Source organism: Salmo trutta, chromosome 36, assembly GCF_901001165.1.
Source record: "Salmo trutta chromosome 36, fSalTru1.1, whole genome shotgun sequence".
NCBI lineage: Eukaryota > Metazoa > Chordata > Actinopteri > Salmoniformes > Salmonidae > Salmo > Salmo trutta.
The window spans coordinates 11,522,777-11,536,846 of NC_042992.1; positions in this window are offsets into that span (position 1 = coordinate 11,522,777).

Below are 14,070 nucleotides of genomic sequence, written 5' to 3' on the forward strand. Positions count from 1 at the left end.
GTGTGTGTGTGTGTGTGTTTGTGTGTTTTCGTGCAGGCATTCCTGTAGTCTGCATTCATGTGTCAGTGTGTTTGTGTGTGTGTGTGTATTGCCCATCTCCCTCTGCAAAGTATTGTAACCACTGTCATTCGCTGCCATCACCCACCCAGCTTGCCCACAGACCGAGGTCTGTTAACACCCTGAGCCTGTGTGTGCTTGTGTGTGTGTGTGTGTGTGTATGTCTGTTTGTGTCCATGAGAGTCACTCAACACTCTTCGTCTCCTTCATATGACCTACCACAATAAGAAAGAGCGAAGCCATATTGCTCCCCACTGGTGTCAATGGCTGACGGTAATGAGCAGTGTTGAGAGAGTGAGTCTGAAAAGTACCAATGCTGTCGTCCATACTTTCATGACAAAACATTCTAAAAAAGGGAAGAACATACTGACTTGACTAGTTGAATAGAGGTTAAATAAAATGTAAAAAAAAATACTGCTTTTCCTTATTCCCCAATCGTTGACATGTTATAAATGATACTTAAGACATATTTAAAAGTTCAATGATTCCAATAATAAGTCCTTTATAATAATGAATAGCAGAATCTAGTGAGGACACTGACCATGTGTCTTCTCCAATATGAAGGAATTTTCTTGACTTTGGATCTTTCAATTAAAAAGACACTTGATTAATAGTTCTAAAGATCATGGTTTTCTGAAGCCCAAAGGGAGAGAAGAGAGCAGTCATAATTATTAAAGTCTAGTTGATGGAGCATGTTATTTTAATATGCTATTAAACAGCTTGAGAAAAGTTAATGACTTAAGAAAATGGATTGCCTAACACATTTAAGAGAAAAAAAATGACACCAAATGAATAGTGAGGCATAGAGGATTTTAGGAAGCACCTAGTCTTCAATGATATATCTCATTATCTAGCAATAATATATTTGCTCTTTTGAATCCATTACACTTGAATTATCATGTTTTTTTCTACATTTCTTCAAAACAATCTTATTAGGTTACAATTTCACACTCTTGAAATAATGAGAGATCGACTAGAAGAAAAAAAACACACAAAGTCAGATAAAAGCAGTAGACATACCTTGGAGAGAATATTTGAAAGAAAGGACAGTTGCACTGTAAGAAAAACACAACACAAATCATAGAGAAAGGCTCGCCTAGACAAGAACCTTTGACTACACAGCCTTCTTTGAATTACAATGTTTGGCATGTTAGAAGAATTGGGTTTGAGTTGAACAACAACTCATATTGATTATGTGGGAAAACTGCACACACACACAAACACAATGCTCAACTTCTGTTATTCACAACCAGCTGCTGTTTCCACCTACCCACACTTTACGTTCTACATTGATATCCCTCATCCACTCTGTCAGATTTAACCATAATTCTGTCTCGGAACCATAGAGCTGAACAAAACCTTTGGAACCTCAAAACGGAACACAGAGCCACCCACCAATTAGTATGTGTGCTGTTGCATTAAACAGCTCAGCTAGCCATTAACTTCACTGAAACCATCAGAAAAAGAACTTTAATTTATGGATTGAGAAGTGTACAGACCTTTTTTGACAACATCAAAAACGTTTGCGTTCCAAAAAAGGTATTTGGCATAAAGACATATCATTTAGCTGAACATACTTTTGGTCATGTTGTGTATGTGGACACCTGCTCGTCGAACATCTCTTTCCAAAATCTTGGACATTAATATGGAGTTAGTCCCCCCTTTGCTGCTATAACAACCTCCACTCTTCTAGGAAGGCTTTCCACTAGATGTTGGAATATTGCTGAGGGGACTTGCTTCCATTCAGCCATTAGAGCATTAGTGAGGTCGGGCACTGATGTTGGCCGATTAGGTCTGGCTCACAGTCAGCATTCCAATTCATCCCAACGGTGTTCGATGGGGTTGAGGTCAGGGATCTGTGCAGGCCAGTCAAGTTATGCATTGTTATGTTGAAACCGGAAAGGGCCTTCCCCAAACTGTTACAACAAAGTTGGTAGCACATAATTGTATAGAATGTCATTGTATGCTACAGAGTTAAGATTTCCCTTCACTGGAACTAAGGGGCCCGAACCATGAAAAACAGCCCCAGACCATTATTCCTCATACACCATACTTTACATTTGGCACCATGCATTAGGGCAGGTAGCGTTCTCCTGGCATCCACCAAACCCAGATTCGTCCATCAAACTGCCAGATAGTGAAGGGTGATTCATCCCTCCAGAGAACGCGTTTCCACAGCTCCAGAGTCCAATAGCGGCGAGCTTTACACTACTCAAGCCTACGCTTGGCATTGCGCATGGTGATCTTACTAACTGTAGGCTTGTGTGCGGTTGATCAGCCATGGAAACCCATCTCATGAAGCAATTGACAAACAGTTATTGTGCTGAAGTTATTTCCAGAGGCAGTTTGGAACTTGGTAGTGAGTGTTGCAACCGAGGACAGACAATTTTTACGCGCTATGTGCTTCAGCACTCGACGGTCCAGTTCTGTGAGCTTGTGTGGCCTACCACTTCGCAGCTGAGCCGTTGTTTCTCCTAGACATCTCCACTTCACAATAACAGCCCTTACTGTTGACCGAGGCTGCTGTAACAGGGCAGAAATTTGACAAACTGACTTGTTGGAAAGGTGGCATCCTATGACGGTGTCACATTGAAAGTCACTGAGCTCTTCAGTAAAGCCATTCTACTGCCAATGTTTGGCTATGGAGATTGCATGACTTTGTACTCATTTGTACTGAAATAGCCAAATCCACTAATTTGAAGGGGTGTCCACATACTTTTGTATATATAGTGTAATACTCTGTGTGTCATTATTGGAGAGGTTTATCATTGTTGACAGGATGTATGTAAAGAGTGTAGGATTCATGGTAACACTGTAGTAATTGAATGTGGGTTCATTTGTTGTTGTTAAGAATGGAGAAAATATATAGAATAAAGATAGTCACATGTGATTATCACATAGTATACAAGTGTGTGACTTTATCACTTTAAGTTACATAAAGTTGTATTAACACTTTTAGTTGTAATTGCATTTGCCTTAATTTGACATTTTAGTACAGTAATTACAGTCTTGTAGAAGTCTCGAAGAAGAAAGAAGGTAATTAGGAACACAATAATTAAACACAGATAAGATTAAACTCTGTGTGATAAAGGAGAACATTCTTAAACTTGTCCAAAGTCTATTTAAACTTAATGTGGGCTGCATTTGTCTCCCCTGTCCTCAGTCCACTTAGGCACGGTCACATTTTCCATTCTCTGGTTAGGACAGGTACAGCTCTGGCCCCTCTCATTCAGCTAACCCCTGCTTTCATGCCCCTATGGGGAGATAGTCCCTAAACTATCAATACGTCACTCAACTCCGGCCCTCAATTCACCTCCCCCCTTTCTCCCCCATTCCTAGTTCTATTTTATCAGCCCCCTTTTTCATTCCTCCATCTCCTTCCTTTCTTTCTTTCTTTCTTTCCTTCCCAGCCCACCATCCTCACCCCAGGGCCCCAGCCCACCATCCTCACCCCAGGGCCCCAGCCCACCATCCTCACCCCAGGGCCCCAGCCCACCATCCTCACCCCAGGGCCCCAGCTCCAGATTGGATAACTCAGAGCGAGAGAAAAAAAGGAGAGAAAGGGGAAAAGAGAAGAGGGAAGACGCCAGGACAGTCAATACAACAACGTGAAGGAAAGTCAGCAACAGAATTAGCTGTAAGAACTTAACAGTTTGTCAACCAACACAGTAGAACGTTGAGACTGATTGGCCACCACACACACACACTGTAAACCACTGAACACGATCAAAGCACAAGGTAATTGTTTCGGTTTGTTGTTCTTAAAATGTTATGCATTCAATTTACAAACCCAATTGTGCAGTAGACACACTCACAAGCACACATGCACAATAAAATGTCTGAAACCTCAAAGCTGATTCAACTGTCAATTGATGGCACAGCCAGGTGGCTCAAGGTTCACTTCGAAATTGGATGTCCATCCATGTCCCGAGGACGTCGGGTGATGCCTTCTAAACCCTCCACTAGGGGCAGCGGTGTGCGCTATAACCACAAGATACTTGTTTTCTTTATCCCTATCCCAAACCTTAACCCTTAGCTCAATCATGTGGTATTAATGCCTAAACTTAACCGTAGAGTTGTTTTTGTTTTAACCCAGTGTTTGACTTGAACGGAAATAGGTGCCTGTATTCAATTTGGGTGCCAGTACTGTTTATATTTAGGTGCTGAAGGTCTACAATACTTTTGAGCTAATATTCTATAAGAGGAACAGAAGCTCAGACAGTAGAACATTTGAGGTGCCGATATTCAGCGCCGGTAAACTCCTGCCATGTCAAGCACTGTTTCAACTCTTTCCCAAATCTTAACACTTAACCATTTGGAAATAATGCCTAAATTGAACCACCTGAGGCGCCAGCAGCAGTAGGTGGCTCAACCAATCGACATGGCAACCCAGGGTGTAAAAAAACCACATACATGCACACACACACTTACACACAAACATACACGCACTTAAACACAAACACACACTTGGTTTCAGGGATTAACTGGGAGATGGTACAACCTATTGATCGTTTGGAGAAACCTTGAGACAGCACTGCTTTAGAGTGGAAACACCACACATAGAAACATAAAAAGAAGAGGTAGTGTGTAGCAGCAATTTCACATTATCATACAACAAGGTACTCGACTTGCTTCATTCATGATGAGAAAGCTACCTACAACACGCTAAGCAAGCAAGCAGAGTTGCTAGTTTGCTAAACTATCTTATATGAAGCAGTAATAAAAAAAATTGCCTAAATGTTTTAAAATGTTAGCTGTCACCTTGTGGCATGAAAGGGAGTAAAAATGGGAAGGCAATTTTGTTATTTGTTAGCAGTTTTCTTTTACCCCGCAATCAAGCCTAGCTAGATAGCTAGCTAGCCCTACTGGCAGCTGGCCAAAATAGCTAACGTAGTTACTCACTTCTTTGTTTCTTCTGTTGTCAGTTCGACCACACACCGTTTACACACTCATTTGTAGTGCACAACTAAACAAATGACAGTGTCACGATTGTCGTAAGGAGTGGACCAAAACGCAGCGGGAAAATGTATACTCATCTTTTTTATTTGAAGAAGGAAAAACAAAATAAACACATATACAAAATAAACGACTCCAAACAGTCCCGTCAGGTGCAACAAACACTAAACCAGGAAATAACTACCCACAAACCCCCATAGAACAAACACCCCTATAAATAGGACATTCAATCAGAGGCAACGAGAAGCAGCTGCCTCCAATTGAAGGTCAACCCAATAAACACCACATAGAAATAGACCAACTAGAAATAACATAGAAATACACTAACATAGAACATAACCCAAACAACCCCGAACCACACTAAACAAACACCCCCTGCCACGCCCTGACCAAACTACAATAACAAACAGCCCATTTACTGGTCAGGACGTGACCAGTAAATGGTCACGTCCTGACAGTTGGAAGTCCATAGCAGAAAATATATGATTCTTGTTGCTAGGCTACAAGTTATAGTGCTTTTAGCTTGCGGATTTGCGCATGCTTTTATCCAGAGGGAATCCAACAATGACGGCTAGTGTATGAAAGAATGATATGGATTTAATATTTGTCAAATGATTGAGCATGTCCTCAAAACTCAAATAAGCATCAGAAATGCTCCTAATTTACCATATCAAAAAGCATATCAAAATCCTTATATGGACCTCAGTCAAGAGCATACATATGCATTGTGTATGGTGAGAAATTACAGTATGTAGGCCTACCGTCTGTATTTGTCACCATAGAGACAATAAGAAGCCCACATAGGCCTATCTCAGGATATTGAATGAGTCCATATCTGACCATAGGAAATGTCAATGTGTGATATTCAGAGTAATCCCAACATCATATATGTCTAAAAGACACATCTGGATACAGAATGTCAGGATATGGTGCATATATCCACAAAACTTTAAATATACATTGGACATGGTCTGTATTCTCTCTCTCTCTCTCTCACTCTCTCTCTCTCTTTCTTTCTTTCTTTCTTTCTTTCTTTCTTTCTTTCTTTCTTGCTCTCTCTCTCTCTCTCTCTCTCCATTTCTCTCTCTCTCTTTCCCTCTCTCACTCTTTCTTTCTTTCTCTCTCTCCCTCTCTCTCTCTCTCTTGCTCTCTCTCTTGCTCTCTCTCTTTCTCCCTACAGTAGCTGAGCGAAAACACTTAATCCGTCCTGTGCTTTGTTGAGAATAATGAGCTATATCTCTTCGTTGTGTGGGAGTCTTTCGTACGTTATTTTGCTCATTCTGAGCTCTGTGCTCCAGCAGACATCACAAAAGAGACAAAGAGACATTAAAAAGCTCAGCTAGCCACGAACTTCACTGAAACCATCAGAAACTGAACTTCACCTTATGGAGAAGTGTACAGACCTTTTTTGACAAAAACTAAAAAGTTTGCGTTCCAGAAAAGGTCTATAGCATAGCATAAAGACAGATCATTTAGCTGAACATACAATACATGCCCAAAGTATGTGGACATCTGCTCGTCGAACATCTCTTTCCAAAATCATGGGCTTTAATATGGAGTTGGTCCCCCCTTTGCTGCTATAACAACCTCCACTCTTCTGGGAAGGCTTTCCACTATATGTTGGAACATTGCTGAGGGGACTTGCTTCCATTCAGCCATTAGAGCATTAGTGAGGTCGGGCACTGATGTTGGCCGATTAGGCCTGGCTCACAGTCAGCATTCCAATTCATCCCAACGGTGTTTGATGGGGTTGAGGTCAGGGATCTGTGCAGGCCAGTCAAGTCATGCATTGTTATGTTGAAACCGGAAAGGGCCATCCCCAAACTGCTACAACAAAGTTGGTAGCACATAATTGTATAGAATGTCATTGTATGCTACAGAGTTAAGATTTCCCTTCACTGGAACTAAGGGGCCTAGCCCGAACCATGAAAAACAGCCCCAGAGCATTATTCCTCCTCCACCAAACTTTACAGTTGGCACCATGCATTAGGGCAGGTAGCATTCTGCTTGCATTCGCAAAACCCAGATTCATCCATCGGACGGACAGATGATGAAGAGTGATTCATCCCTCCAGAGAACGCGTTTCCACAGCTCCAGAGTCCAATAGCAGCGAGCTTTCCACTACTCAAGCCTACGCTTGGCATTGCGCATGGTGATCTTACTGTAGGCTTGTGTGCAGTTGATCAGCCATGGAAACCCTCTCTCTATCTCGCTCTTCCTCTCCCTCTCCCTCTCCCTCTCCCCCTCTCACTCTCGCTCTCTCTCTCTCTCTCTCTCACTCTTTTTCTTTCTTTCTCTCTCTTTGCCTCTCTCACTCTCTCACTCTTTCTTTCTTTCTTTCTCTCTCTCTCTCTCTCTTTCGCTTTCTCTCTATCTGTCTCTCTTTCTGCCTACAGTAGCTGAGTGTAAACACATAATCCGTCCTGTGCTTTGTTGAGAGAAATGAGCTATAACTCTTCTTTGACATCACAAAAGAAACATAGAAACAGCATGGGATCTCATCTACTCATTCTCTCTCTCTCTCTCTCTCTCTCTCTCTTTCTTTTATTTTCTTGTTTTCTCTATCGCATTTCTCACTAGTTTCTTTCCTGTTTTAATCTGTCTCTTAGAGCCCTGCTCATCATTCTGCCTCTCCAACTAATTTCCGTTCTTCACTCTTTATCCACACCTGTCTCCTCTGTTGGTCTCTTTCTCTTTATCCCCACCTGTCTCCTCTGATTGTCTCTTTATTCTCACCTGTCTCCTCTGATGGTCTCTTTATCCTCACCTGTCTCCTCTGATTCTCTCTTTCTCTTTATCCACACCTATCTCTTCTGATGGTCTCTTTGTCTTTATCCCCACCTGTCTCCTCTGATGGTCTCTTTCTCTTTATCCCCACCTGTCTCCTCTGATGGTCTCTTTTTCTTTGTCCTCACCTGTCTCCTCTGATTGTCTTTATTCTCACCTGTCTCCTCTGATGGTCTCTTTATCCTCACCTGTCTCCGCTGATGGTCTCTTTTTCTTTATTCACACCTGTCTCCTCTGATGGTCTCTTTATCCTCACCTGTCTCCGCTGATGGTCTCTTTTTCTTTATTCCCACCTGTCTCCTCTGATGGTCGCTTTATCCTCACCTGTCTCCGCTGATGGTCTCTTTCTCTTTATCCCCACCTGTCTCCTCTGATGGTCGCTTTATCCTCACCTGTCTCCGCTGATGGTCTCTTTCTCTTTATCCCCACCTGTCTCCTCTGATGGTCTCTTTATCCCCACCTGTCTCCGCTGATGGTCTCTTTTTCTTTATCCTCACCTGTCTCCTCTGATGGTCGCTTTCTCTTTATCCTCACCTGTCTCCTCTGATGGTCTCTTTCTCTTTGTCCTGAGCTGTCTCCTCTGATGGTCTCTTTCTCTTTAATTTCTGAGTTCCATTCATGTGCTGTTTTATAACCAATTTATGTGTTCATGCAAGTGGCTGACTGTACAAATCACAGTTGCTGCAATTTGGCAGTACGCCCAGACTGTGCTTCGAGAAAAAAACGGCTTTGTTTTGAGAACAAACAAAGATATCTCAGTTTCAAGGTCTCAGCTTAGAGAGGAGAAGCCTTGTGAGGTGTTGGTCTGTCACATGTTATGAAACAGTATTGGTCGGTCACATGAATGAAACAAAACGGTGATGATTAATGAATTATGCTAAATCATGCAAATATAACGTGTCTGTGTATAGCCGTATATAAGACAACTGCTGGGTCTGCCCATGAAGAGCTCCTGATTGACATGTGTACTATGGTGCATTGAGTTGGTTGGCACCTCGCCAGCACGCTGACAATAAACAATGATTCATTTAAGATTGACTTTGAGTGTCCCTGTGTAAGATTATTTCCACAACACTCTCTTTCTCTTCATCCTCACCTGTCTCGGCTGTAAGCTCTGTAGGCTCTATAAGCACCTCCGACTTTCTCCTTTGTCTTTCTTTTGCTCTCGTTCTCCCCCTCTCTCTTTGCATGTCACCCTGGCCATGGCTTTATTCCCACACTTGCATTCTAAAGGGACTTATTTTTGGGAATGCGAAAATAGAATGTTTTACTGTATAGTATGTGAAATGTCGAAATTTGTGTATGTTTTAAATGCCATGATTTCATGCTATTTTTGGCTTTGCATCAAGTAGAATTTGTTGCACACTAGTGAGGAAAGTAATCGTCTTTTCACACTCACGTTTGACAACAGCGGATAATCAGGATAGGGGATTCGCTCTGCAAAAATATACAAAGGGCTGGAATAACTGTGTTTGCACATTAGATGACACCTTCACAGTATGGATGAGTAGGATGTTGATATGTGTTGCTTACTGCACAGAACAGTATGTTCTAAATACTAAATAGTATATAGTATTACTGTGTAATACTCTACTCCCATCCCCTCACATCATCTCCTCTCTTCTCCCTCTCCTCACCAACCCAACCTCACCCTTCAATGGGTAGCATCCATACTCTCCTCCCCTCATATCCTCTCCTCCCATCATCTCCTCCCCTCCCTTCCCCTCCCCTGTTGAAAATGAACCTTCCAACTTACCTAACTTCACTGTTAAGATTTAAATTCAAGTTATCAAACCCGTTTACAGGGTTGGTTAACTCTGGAGACTCCTTTGGTGTCTACATGGTTAGGTAAATCAGCCTTCGGTTTCATTGCACCCTATGTTTGGAATGATCTCCAAAGGATGTTTCAATTGGATGCTTTGGTGTCCCTGGATGCTTTGGTGTCCCTCCTCCCCTCCTATCTCCTTGAAGACCCCTTCACTTGGACAGTGTCGACTCTCCACCTCCTCTCCTCTCCTCTCCTCTCCTCTCCTCTCCTCTCCTCTCCTCTCCTCTCCTCTCCTCTCCTCTCCTCTCTCCAGTAAAATATGTATAGAGCAGTGGGAAGGAAGGAGAGAGAAGATGGAAAGATTGGAGAGGAAGGAGGAAAAGCAAACGAGAAGGTATTTTGGAGGCATGGTTGGCAGTGCATTGTGGTGAGACTGTCAATACACCTTTACCTCTGGGAAAAGACTGTCAATACACCTTCACCTCTGGAAAAAGACTGTCAATACACCTTCACCTCTGGAAAAAGACTGTCAATACACCTTCACCTCTGGGAAAAGACTGTCAATACACCTTCACTTCTGGAAAAAGACTGTCAATACACCTTCACCTCTGGGAAAAGACTGTCAATACACCTTCACCTCTGGGAAAAGACTGTCAATACACATTCACCTATGGGAAAAGACTGTCAATACACCTTCACCTCTGGGAAGACTGTCAATACACCTTCACCTCTGTAAAAAGACTGTCAATACACCTTCACCTCTGGGAAAAGACTGTCAATACACCTTCACCTCTGGGAAAAGACTGTCAATACACCTTCACCTCTGGGAAAAGACTGTCAATACACCTTCACCTCTGGGAAAAGACTGGCAATACACCTTCACCTCTGGGAAAAGACTGGCAATACACCGTAACCTCTGGGAAAAGACTGTCAATACACCTTCACCTCTGGGAAAAGATGATGATTAACTTGAGGGAGGTGGTGTGGGTCTTTTTTTGACGGGAAAGAGAGAAAGAGAGAGAGAGAGAAAGAGAACGAGAGAGAGGTAAGTCTTTTGTTGGAGGTAAATCACATTCTTTTCAAGTCCACCCACAGCCTATAACATGTTCACTTATTGTGTGCAATTTTTCAATCATTCTCATTCAACCGCAAGCTGCAGCAAGACGCAATAGCTGGTTTAAGTATAGGAACAACAGGATACTATAGCGAAATGTTGTGATTTGTACGTGAGGCTGGGTTAAATTAAGAAGGAAAGGGAAAGAGCGAGAGAGGAGAAAGGTTAATTTAAGGTACCAGCTGTTTTTGGTTTGGCTGTCTGAACCCTGTGATGATGTTTCTATTTGTCGTTAAAATCACTTCAACTGTGACAGCAGCATAATTGTGTGTATGTGTGTTTGTGCAAATCTAATCACCTCACCCACACAAACCTCACTATTTGCTGGGTGGCATCCACATTCTCCACTTCCCCTCCCATCTCATTGAACACCCCTTCACTTGGACTGTGTTGATTCTCAGCATTCTCTCCTCTCCTCATCTCTCCCTCCTCTCACCTCCTCCCCTTTCCTCTCCACCTCCTCTCCTCTGCTCTTCTCTCCTTTCCTCTCACTTTCTCCCCTCTCCTCTCCACCTCCTCTCCACCTATTCCTCTCCTCTCCTCTCCACTTCCTCTACGCCTACTCCCGTCTCATCTCTCCTCTCCTCTCCACATCCTCTCCTCTCCTGTCTCCTCTCCTCTCCTCTCCTCTCCTCTCCTCTCCTCTCCTCTCCTCTCCTCTCCTCTCCTCTCCTCTCCATTTCCCTTCTCCACCACCACCTTCCACACAAGGAAGAGAAGGGTCTCTATGGTGGGGGTGGGGCTGGGCAACCATAGCCCCAGAATCAAGGAGCAGGTCAACAGTACTGGCCCAGGAACAGAGCATCCATCCAGAGAGGACAACGACGAGATGAGCCCCTCCTCACATTGACACTGGTGCTCCAGTCTCAACCACCCCAGGATCCAGCTGGAAGAGTCCATATTAGAGAGCGAGGGGCAGATTGAGATTCGCAGTTGGCCTTCTTTTAAAAAGCATGCGCAATTGGATCGCAGATTGATCTTAAACATCCTGATAACACCTTCTATGATGTAGAACTAATAACATGAATGTAATAACTGGTCAAATGCTTGAGGACTGCTTTGAAGTTGGTGGGCTGAGGAGAGTGAGCTCTCTCCGTCTTGTTACCAAGCAACTGATACCTTTGGGTAGCCGATGGATACGAGTGACCTCACAAGATGAACACTGAGCCAAGGCTTTGCTGGATCATGATCAGTTTATATTAAGAATGGTCTCCTGAGATGCATCCATGAAACTATTTATTTTTTAGCAAATATTGCACTGACATGAGCATAAATGTCAAGTTTATGGCTCAGTATGGTACTATTAAGATACAAATTGGAGGCTAAACTAGAATGACAGAGGTAGGCAACCCTGTTCCTGGAATGCCACAAGTAGGCCTATTGCAGGATTTTGTTCCAACTAGGCACCACACCTGACTGAGCTAATTCATCAGTACAGTGATTACCTAAATTCAATGCACATGGTCTTCCAGGTAGGTTAAATCAAAAACATGAAGCGTCTGCAGCACTCCAGTACCAGGGTTACCTACCCCTGTTATAGGATATAGATTTATTTGGGTTAACGCTACAAGCCTGGGGAACCAAAGACTGGTTTACCATATGAACTATTACTACTATCCCAGAGGAGACAGATTATTCTGCTTCTCACAGCATGATACTACTGCTGTTGCTGTCATCTGACCAGATTGTTGCTGTCATCTGACCAGATTGTTGCTGTCATCTGACCAGACTGTTGCTGTCATCTGACCAGATTGTTGCTGTCATCTGACTAGAATGCTGCTGTCATCTGACTAAATTATTTTTGTCATCTGAATAGATTGTTCCTGTCATCTGACCAGATTGTTGCTGTCATCTGACCAGACTGTTGCTGTCATCTGACCAGACTGTTGCTGTCATCTGACCAGACTGTTGCTGTCATCTGACCAGATTGTTGCTGTCATCTGACTCGATTGTTCCTGTCATCTGACCAGATTGTTGCTGTCATCTGACTAGATTTTTGCTGTCATTTGAATAGATTGTTGCTGTCATCTGACTAGATTGTTGATTTCATCTGAATAGGATGTTGCTGTCAACTGACTAGATTGTTGCTGTCAACTGACTAGATTGTTGCTGTCAACTGACTAGATTGTTGCTGTCATTTGAATAGTTTGTTGCTGTCATCTGACCAGATTGTTGCTGTCATCTGACTAGATTTTTGCTGTCATCTGAGCAGATTGTTGATTTCATCTGAATAGGATGTTGCTGTCATCTGACTAGATTGTTGCTGTCATCTGACCAGATTGTTGCTGTCATCTGACTAGATTCTTGCTGTCATCTGAATAGATTGTTGCTGTCAACTGACTAGATTGTTGCTGTCATCTGACTAGATTCTTGCTGTCATCTGACTAGATTCTTGCTGTCATCTGACTAGATTCTTGCTGTCATCTGACTAGATTGTTGCTGTCAACTGACTAGATTCTTGCTGTCATCTGACTAGATTCTTGCTGTCATCTGAATAGATTGTTGCTGTCATCTGACTAGATTGTTGCTGTCATCTGACTAGATTGTTGCTGTCATCTGACTAGATTCTTGCTGTCATCTGACTAGATTCTTGCTGTCATCTGACTAGATTGTTGCTGTCATCTGAATAGATTGTTGCTGTCAACTGACTAGATTGTTTCTGTCATTTGAATAGTTTGTTGCTGTCATCTGTCCAGATTGTTGCTGTCATCTGAATAGATTGATATATTGTGTATGACAGCAGCGTATGGACGTTCAAATTGGTGGATCAACTGTGTTGTATTGACTTGCATTGCCAGGCAAACGTTGCATCTGGGCCCACAGAGGTACACTTATCCGGGTTGTCAGGAGACTGTCAGAGAGTTTCGACAATTCCCAACCTCAGTAATAGGCTGTGTTTACAATGGCACCTTATACCCAATATATAGTGCACTACTTTTGACCATGGCCCAGATTCCGAATCAGATTGTTTAATAGTCACATGTACAGGGTTGCAGGTGTGATTCCAGCTCGAACATGCGGGACTAGTGAAATAAAATAATTAAAATGGTAATAAAAAACAATAGAAATAGAAGTATATAATAATAACAACTGTAACAGTGATGAATAAATACATGACCATTGGGGTGGAGTCAGAGTAAAGACCGTCGAGTGGCTGGGGTGGAATGACCATAGGGAGAGCAGCAGCATGAGCATTGAGTGGCTGGGGTGGAATGACCATAGGGTGAGCAGCAGCATGAGCATTGAGTGGCTGGGGTGGAATGACCATAGGGTGAGCAGCAGCATGAGCATTGAGTGAAAAAAAACCATAAAAAGTAATAGTATACATATTAAATAACTGGAACAGTGAGAGTTGTCCGTAGGGGGAGTAGCAGGTAAGGTAAGTGAG